Source organism: Meleagris gallopavo, chromosome 10 (assembly GCF_000146605.3).
Source record: "Meleagris gallopavo isolate NT-WF06-2002-E0010 breed Aviagen turkey brand Nicholas breeding stock chromosome 10, Turkey_5.1, whole genome shotgun sequence".
In the NCBI taxonomy this organism is placed as follows: domain Eukaryota; kingdom Metazoa; phylum Chordata; class Aves; order Galliformes; family Phasianidae; genus Meleagris; species Meleagris gallopavo.
The window spans coordinates 20,503,725-20,512,835 of record NC_015020.2 but is presented as its reverse complement, the minus strand read 5'-3'; the positions used below and the strand labels follow the sequence as shown (position 1 = coordinate 20,512,835).

The following is a 9,111-nucleotide window of genomic DNA, read 5'->3' as shown; positions in this document are numbered from 1 at the left end:
GAAAGCCTCTGTTGGGAGCTACAAGATATCAAAACTTATCAACTTCTAAATTTGGTCCATATACTCTTTTAACGCAGTTTAAATTATGTATTATATGTGCTGTGTGACTTTCTTCCCTTCATACCAGCCCTATAGAGTGGCACCCGAGGGGTGCAGTGGCAAAACAAATCCTCCCAAGAGCAAGCCCCTCATCGTGCAGGACCTAAGAAAGCTCAGCCTGGGATGCCAGCTTCCCTTCTCATCAACATCACCCGTTTTCACAGCAGAGCTGAGTATCATCCTCTGCCTCCCCTCTTTGAGCACATGGAAAACTCCAAACCAAGTACTTGACTTGAAATCCTTAGTGCAATGACTCTGGTTGGAAAATCTCCTCTTGGGTGTTTTGATTTTCCAAATGTTGCACACAGCCGGAGCAGTTTCACAAGGTGATGAGGTGGCATTGTGCTGTATTCTGGATCATCGATTGCAGGACAGGTCCTAGCTGAGAAACTGAGCACTTGACGGAGGATGAAGTTCATCCCACGATGTGGCTGCATGGCACAGGCTGGCGGGTGGCCCCGGAGGACCTTGGTCAGGTAGACACACCACACAGCCTGGCAGGAATGCGCTCAGCAAGCCCACGTAAACGCTGTCTGAAGGTGTAAAAGTAAAAGGGCAGCGTTTCTTTTGATCCTGCTGAATTCAGGCAAGATACTTGATCAAGGGACAGATTCTTGGTTCCAAAAAAGCTGCTTCGACCTTTGAGCTGCCAAATTCCTTCCCCCATTACCTCCCATCCTTCTCTCCAGTATAGCACAGCCACTCTGAGTCATTGTTTATCTAATTTAATTAACATTTGCCAGTGCCTGCAACCTAAAACACTGTCTTAAAACATTTGCTTGAAAAGCCTCCTTGTCCCAGAGCTGTCATTTTTTAGCATGATGGATAATGGATAGAAATAATTATCCTGAACAAGGTTAGACAGCTAAAATGATTTGAGTTTCAAAGAATTAGTAAGCTTAGCTAAACATCTTATTTTTCAAGACACATTAATAATAAAAACACAGCGATGACCATAATGTAAAATCTGCCTTCTGCTAAAACTTGTGCTGTTTCTTGCACGTAGCTGTGCCCACAGTGCCTTCACTGAGGGTGGTTTATATCAGCACATCATCTGATGCATCGCAAATCCCTATATTGAAAGGATTTTGGTAGCACAGAGCTTCCAGGGCTGAGTGCTGGTGTCCAGCTCAGCCCATCCGAGTGGGAGGGCAATGCATATGTGGCTCTACGGAGCAGGTGAAGATCATATCCATCAGCCACAAGTGTCTCCTCTTCCAGTATTTCAGCAACCCAGGTGGGTTACAGAGATAACTGCCTGTCTGAGGATTCATTCCTACTGCACAGGGTGGCTACAGCCCCACATGGGCTGTCTGAACCCACTCAGTCCATGGCAAGCAGTCCTAAAGCTACATCCCTTGCAACAGCCCTGGAAAAAGCCAGAAGAAAGCAGAGACTTTGTGTGAATGGAGTGAGTTTCTTCAGGTTTGCAAAGGTTTAACCCAGGGCTGAATTGGGCTTGTTGCCTCTGCATTGTTTCCCCAGCCCATAATTTTGGGGAAAACTTAAGTTTTGAATTAATCATTGACCTTTAGCTTTGAAGAGAAACAGAAATTCTGCGTGAAATTGCCAAAAATTAGAGTAACAATTTCTAATTGCTTCATTTTGCTCCTAGAGACGCAGGTGCAGCTGAGCCTCCGAGGTGCTCTGCACAGCAAGGGAGTGGGCTGTTCTCCAGGGAGCACTGATCCAAGGCAATAAGGCAAAGTGAGCACAGAGAACACAGGCACTTGGTGGAGGACTGACAAGTGGCACACGGTGGGACACAGGAGGCACTCGCTCCGTGCCCTGTGCAGTGCATCATGACACCTTGCAAATAACAAACCTCCTCCATACAATGGGATACCCACACCTGGTGCTGTTCCATGGAGCACTGGGCCACATCCTGATGTCCATAGGCTGCAGTGAGTGGTGCTGGTGGAAGAGCAGAGCCAGCTGTTCTCTGCCCATGAGCACAGTTGGGAGTAGAGCAGTCCAAATTCACCGAAATGGTGAATATTTCCACCTCATTCTTTCTTCTTTTTTTTTTTTAATTCTCATTTGCCCAGTTTTGCATTTTGGGGGCCTTCAGGCAAATTCAGTAAAAATCTTCATCAGAAATAGTATTCCATTTCACTGCTGAAAGTGGGTGAAAATTTCCTCTGTAAGGATGGAGAATTTGCAGACTCACTTAGTAAAGCCCAAAAGTTTCACTTCAATCCTCACTTTTTATGTTTCTAAATTTGTTTTTTAAAGATCTCTGCATCGGTGTCGAACGATTTAAAATTCCTCTGGCAAAGTACAGTTTTATGGCTCCGGAGCTAGCATAAAGCTGAATAGGTGGCTGTATTTCATGCAAGGAGCTGTGGGAGAGTGCAGGTTGCAAATGGCAGTAGAGCCCAGAAATTGAACTCTAGCCTTTCTATTCAGCGCTCTTTTTATTATTAAGTCACAGAATAAGTAAAATGTTACGGGGACACTTTAAATCTGCACTTGTTTGCACAGCATCCAATGAATATGTGATGGGGAAAGAAGATGAATTATGTGGGGATGCTGGAAGTAAGGGAAAGATTGGGCGTTGAAGGATCAGGTATGGGAAATTACGGCATAGAGCAAAATCCATAATTCTGGCCTGAAATAGAAAACAGCTTTGGTGTGCTCTTTGGTTGTGGGGCACCTTTGGGGCAGGTGCCCTCTGTCTAGTGGCTCAGGGGGTGGGAGGAGGCAGCAATAGCCAGGAGCTGCCTCCAATGCAGTTAAAACTATGTTATTTTAAATCTGAAGATCCCTCTGTGTTCTGGCATATACTTTTTTTTTTTCTTTTTCCAGACTTGAAATAAAGTGGTCTAGGATTGAATTGCACAAAACTTTGTCTTGTGCCCGTGAAAATGTTGGGACAGGTGGCAAAGACAGGTGAGAGTGTGGAGCTATCATTTGTTCAGGCGTGGAGGTAGGACCTGAAACACGCTGGGGTGAAAGATGCCTGCAGGCTACCGTTAACACCTCCTAATGATAAGAAGACCAAATGTCTGGCTGATGCATCTAAATTAGACTAATGAGGCTTTGTTTTGAAAGGCCATGAAGTCTTAGCTAGCTAAGGTTCACTTGCAGGACTGCAGCTTTGTGCATGTGGCTTCTGGTACAGCAATAATCTTGCTGTGTTTCATTATGGCTCTTTGAGCTGCCATTTTAAAAACCCGTATATATCCTGAACACAGCTCTGAGGTCAGATCTGTACATCCTGTTCTCCTACACACAGGTTGGGCTGTAGGAAGGCTCCTCCCCATGAAAAGCATATCCCTGAGGAGCTCACTTTTCCAGCTCCAATACCCACCTGCTGCTTTGTCCTGGCCTCATGATTGTCCTTTGATTGCCCAGGTGGGAGGAGGTGTGCGTCCATATGCCAAAAGTGCTGAAAAGGAGTGGAAAGGTCTGACCCCACCTGCTGTACTTTTGAGCCTTATTTTCAATGTATTTCACACAAATTCATTATAACTATTTTTTGCCCTGCTAGCTTGAGAAAATAACACCAAGTTACATATGATTGCCTGACAACATTTTTACATGCAATAGCTGAAATAATGCTGTACTTTAAGGAGTTATTGCCTGTGCTTTTCCTTGCCCCAAATGAGGAGCAAGTGACCAACGAGATGCCAATTTCTGGTGTTGTAAAAACCCAATTTTTGTTTTTTGTAGGTCAGAGACCGATGGGTCTGAAATGTTACGTAGACGGAAGAAATCAGCAGTGCAGAGTCCCAAGAGAAAGAGATGTTCCCCACAGAGGCAGCTGTTTCTCTGCCATGGAAGTGAGTTGGGTGATGTGGGATTTGGATGGGGCACCCAACCTGCCAACAGCCATCTGGGCAGTGGCTTAAGATATGGCGATGAAAAGATGACATGGAGAGGCACTAAGGCTTGAGCCTACAGTGTAAAGGGAAACATGCCATGGATGAAATCCTGCTGCTTAAGAAGCATTAGCAGACACTCAGTTATCATCAGGGGACTTTAGCTTTTGTGGCATCCAAGATAGCTGCAGCTGTGCATTCAGATGGTGGCTGGAGAGGAGCAATAAGGAAACCACATCCAAGGGGCAGAGGAAGCCCCAGGGACACCAGAGGTGCCCATCCTCAACCTGTCCTGCTGAGCAAGAGTGAACCAGCTCTACCCTTTGGCCAAAATCAAAAATAGGTAGAAATAAGTCACAGTGCTTTGTGGATATCTGTTCCTTGGGTTCTCCTTTAAGTAGTATGGTTGAGTTTTGATGCAATTTGTTTCTCGTGCTTGTGGACATGTAATGTTAGGCAGAGCTTTCATTACTGGGGAGCCACAAATGAAAGATGAATAACACAGTTAGGTGCCAATGTTAGCATTGGCCCTGGATAACGATCATGTTGGTAACCTGCATTAATTGCTCATGGCAAAAACAATGGGTTGGTTTTCCCTAGTTATTGTAATTACGGAGTGAGTCCAGTGGAAACAGTAGTAAAGTATAATTCACGTATGAGTAAGTATAATTATGTTGTTACTTGTTTTATAGTTAACAGGCGATTGTTGGATGTATACATATGCAGTTTATATGTCACCACTGTGTGCTAGGTGGCTGGGAGAAGCCTGGCTTTGGAGTATGAGTAGCTGCATCTTCCCCGGTGATGGAGGCGTGACAGCCTCTGCTCATCCTTCTGGTTGGAGGGTTGTCTCCTGACATTTGGTCCTTGATGCTGTGGATAATTTTTGGAATGCATCCTCCCTTCTGTTGGCTTCTGCTTCTTCCTACTCCATGTTGAGGTGGCTGAAATATTTCTGGTTGTCCAGTGGAGTTTTTTAGCCAAACACCATGGCAGAAAGTACTCATAATGCTGGTGAGGATGGATGTGAGCACTGAAAGTTGCTGCTAATACAATGGGGTTTTTAAAGACTAAATGTAGAATCTGTTTTAATCACATGCTGAATCTTCTAAATCATTCTGAAAGTAATGCCTCCTATTTATTTCCATGGAAACTATGACAGATACAAAGAGCACAATAACACTATTTAGTAGAGCAAACTCTCAGCTACGAAACTCTGCTTTTCAACAGAGTCACCATCATTAGCTGTGTATTTTCACCAGAGATGAACAAGAGCCTGCATGCCATGTTCATAAAAGTCTGCATGGAAAATGGCTTGCTGTGGAGAGCAGATTGTGTTGGTTTTTTTTTTTTTTTGTTTTTTTGTTTGTTTTTGTTTAATTGTTTGGTTTTTAGATTTTTTTTAATTGAAAGAAAAGGAAACTACTGTACAAACTCAAATTTTCCAAGGGAAAATTTCAGGTTGGCTACTGGAAGATTTGATGGGGGCAATCAAAACACAGCTGTTCTGGGTTGCTTAAGGGTCACACCAACGTGCTGAACTCCATTTGCTCACATCGATCAAGCCTCAGGTGAAAGCCCTGATCTGAGAATATACCATGATGTCCCGCTATATGTCTCATCAATCACACGACAGTTGTGACTTCATTTTTCCTATGCAAAAAAAAAAGAGCAGCATTTCTGCATTTAGCTGAAAACAAGTGCCAGTTAGTGTTCATTAAATCTATCAAATCAAATCATTGAATAAGAATGAAAGAGTGAAAAGTGTTCTTTAATAATTTGGGTGAGATGGCTGGGATTGTGATTTGCCCCTACCCAAGGAGGACGAGTTCTTTCTCCAAGCACATCCTTTTTTTGCATCTGGATCCAGGTCTTGGCTGTGAGCTGGGCAGGAGGCAGTTCTCATAGACTCACAGCAAGGCTACTTTGAGGCTATCAGAGTTTTGGCTGTCAAAGCTTAATGGGGAGTCAGACTAGATGACATTTAAAGGTCCCTTCCAACACAAAGGATTCTATGATTCTAATGTGACCTTGCCCCTGTGCAAATCCAGAGCATCACCGGTCCCCAAAGAACTGCTCCACTGCTTTATCAGGGTGGGTGTGATAGGACTTGCCATTGTGCCTGCTGTGTTTTCAGTGATTTTCAAGGGGCAGTTGACTTCTCCTAAATTTAAAATGTATTTCTATGGAAACTGTGAGGCTAGAAGAAAGATCTGAAAAAGTTTAGTACGGTGTTTAAGAGCAGCCAAGAGAATGGCAATAGAATGACATGCAATGACATGTGGGATGCTTAAGTATCTCAAATGGCGGAGATATAGGTGGAGGTGAAGAGAAGCCAGGCACTGGCACAGGGAGGTGGTGGACTCACTGTTCCTGGAGGTGTTCACAAACTGTGAGGATGTGGCATTGAGGGAAACAGCCAGTGGGAATTTTGGGTTGGGTTGGTGGTTGGACCTGGTCACTTTAGCAGTCCTTTCCAACCATAATGATTCTGTGAAGGTGAAGGCAGGAGAAATGGAGGATACAGCCAGCCTGCCTGCATGCCCCTGCTCCCCTCACGTGACCATGGGCAGATTCTGGTGCTGGAAAGCAGTTTGGGCAAACTGGAACCAGGGAGTCAAAATGGAATGAGATGGTCTCAGCTGAGTACATTTGCCTTCCACACAGAATCTGTATTCATTCTAGGCTGTTGTAGTGGGTGCTTTGCTTGCCCTTCAGTGCAGGTCAGATTGTCTGGGGAAATATTCTAGATGCAAAAAAGCATTTCTGTCCATTGGTAATTACAGCAAATCTCTCTAGTTCCTTTCAATATCCAGCATTGCCCACTGCAGAGAGTGTTCAGTGTTTCTTCCAGCAGGTCCCTCAGAGTAGAGGGCTTTCTTGCACAGCAGAACCTCTCCCTGGAGGGAAATACCAGCACACGGAGGAGCAAATCCTGCACAGCTCCCTTGGTGCAAAGTGTCCTTGTCTGGGCGCAGAGGTCGGCAGTGGTGCAGCAGTGCCTGCACGGAGGCTATTTCCGACTCCCATAAAAATCTTTATGTCTCTGTGATCAGGATTCAGTAATGCAAATTTGCTGTGTCAAAAGAAGATGCCTCTGTAAATGAATTAGTACGAGAAGAACTTCTTATTTAAGAAGTGCTGACTCTGCACTCTCCCCTGTGCCCTCGCTTTTAAAATTGAAATCTGGGTTTGCTGCTTGCTATAATCTATATTTAGATACTTGTAAATGAAGTTTTGCAGTCACATGGCTGCATTCTTTTATGGCTTCACGAAGCTGCTTTTTTCACATAACAGAGATTTATACTTTTGCGTTTACATATTGCAGGTGTTTCCATAAAAGCTTGGGACAGCCACATCAAGGAAGATGGCCTGAAAGAAAACTGTGCAAATTATACTGAGCACACCTAAAATCACTGTCCTGGGGCAAAACACTGAGCTCACTGCAGAAACGGGGGAGCTGCTGACAGGTGAGATTAATGGATGTAGAGTTTTTGGGAGCACCTCCTCCAAGCAAAGCATGGAGTCATGCGAGGGGACAGCATCCCTTTTGGGGTGTATCTGTCTTGTGTGGTGCACCCACCGAGCTGCAAGTCCCCAGCAGAATATTTCAGTCTGCCAGAGAGTGCTGCAGTGCTGAGCTCATGCTATGTAAATGATTGTCTGATGAATTATGTGCTGTACACACTACACACAAATCCTGTCCCGACCAGCCCTGGAAGAAGAGATCACATTCTTGCTGGTGTGTCCTCTGCTCCAGGAAACTTGCCAGGAGGTCACGCCATAATTCATGCTCTGCTGATGCTTTGTAAAAGTTGCAGCCTGTGCTGTGGCTGCTGTGCTGCTGACCCCAGCATCGGTGTCCCCTTCTGATCCTGGTGGCTGACTGCATCCCCCTACATAGCCATGGGGAGCCCGGTGTGTACACTGCCCCTCCAGCTGGAACAGCAGCACAGACACCCATCAGCTCAGGAGCAGATCAGGGCTCTCTGCTTTGAGGCTTCCCTAAGCTGGCTCAGCCCCTGCTTTGCCTTCCTGCCCCCCCATGGCTTGCAGCTCAATAAAGAAAGCAAGGTGATAATTCATAGGGTTTCTCCTTAACTAAAGGATCCATCCAACCAATCTGAAGAACCTGTTTCCAATAAGCAGTAACGACCTAAAGCTTATCAGCACTTAAATTAAGCTGCTTCAGAACTTGCCATAAAGCAGTACTGTTGCATCTTCCAGGAGATAGGGCCGGAGATCTAGGAGGTTTCCTATAGTGAAAAGGTAGGCTAATGGTATAGGAGGACAGAGGAATTTCAAAATAAATTAAAATAGGCCAAGATGGTGTGGTAGACTTGGGGCAGAATGGTGAAAAGAGTTTGGTAATGAGGGTTTCCTTCCACCTCTGTACAGGAGGTTCCCAAACAAATCCTGCCCTTGGGAAAGGCCAAGGTAAGATGCGGAGTGGGGCAGGAGGGGTACAAGCTGCTTGCCTGGTAGTGTTGCTCTGGTTTTTGGAGGTTTCTGCTGCCTTGGAGGTTCATTTGGGGGACTGAAATCTCCAGTCTGTGTGACCCAAGTGTGGGTCAAGAGTGACACCCTGTGGACAAGTTCCTCTTTTCCTCATCTCCTCCAAGATTTCTCTCCTGCTGCTGCACTTTATTTATTCACCTCCCTTATGGTTTTCTTGCCCCCCACCTTTCCCCTCCTCCCCTGCTTGCACACCTTTGTTTGTGCCCTGCTCACGCAGGCGTTGTTCCTGCTGTAAGCTCAGCCAGCCCCAGGCAGTGCAGAGTGATCAATGTTTCTCATCCCTAAAAAGTGAGGAGATGAGGGGGTAAAAGCCCCAGTCCCCACTTTGTTTCATTTATATATATTTTTATTTATTTATTTTTCCCTGTACTGTACTTGGTTTCATTTGTACACCTCTGAGCCCAGCTGGCCCTCCTGGCCCCCATCGGTGCCTCTGCTTTCCTGCAGTGTTTCAGCTAACCCTGGTTCCTCTGCTGTGCAGCTCATCAGCTGGAGCGTGGTGTGCTCCTGGGGCTCGTAAATTGAGCTGCTGCTCTCAACATTTGGCAAGCATGAGCCCAGACTGTCTGTTGCATTGGGAGAGAATCTGCGTGGGCTTCCCTACAGTCACCCTCATGCCCTGGGTGAAGATTCCTGTCAGAACACAAGAATTTGTCAAAAGAAAAAAAAA

The 9,111-nt window shown here is 45.5% G+C and overlaps 1 long non-coding RNA gene across 1 annotated transcript; it reads left to right on the top strand.

Annotated features, from left to right (window-relative positions):
* The first annotated feature begins 3,354 nt into the window (after positions 1–3,354).
* LOC116216991 lies at positions 3,355–9,100 on the top strand. The gene is made up of 2 exons (XR_004160805.1): positions 3,355–3,884; positions 7,252–9,100. It is a non-coding gene; the product is annotated as an uncharacterized LOC116216991 (long non-coding RNA).
* Positions 9,101–9,111: the final 11 nt, after the last annotated feature.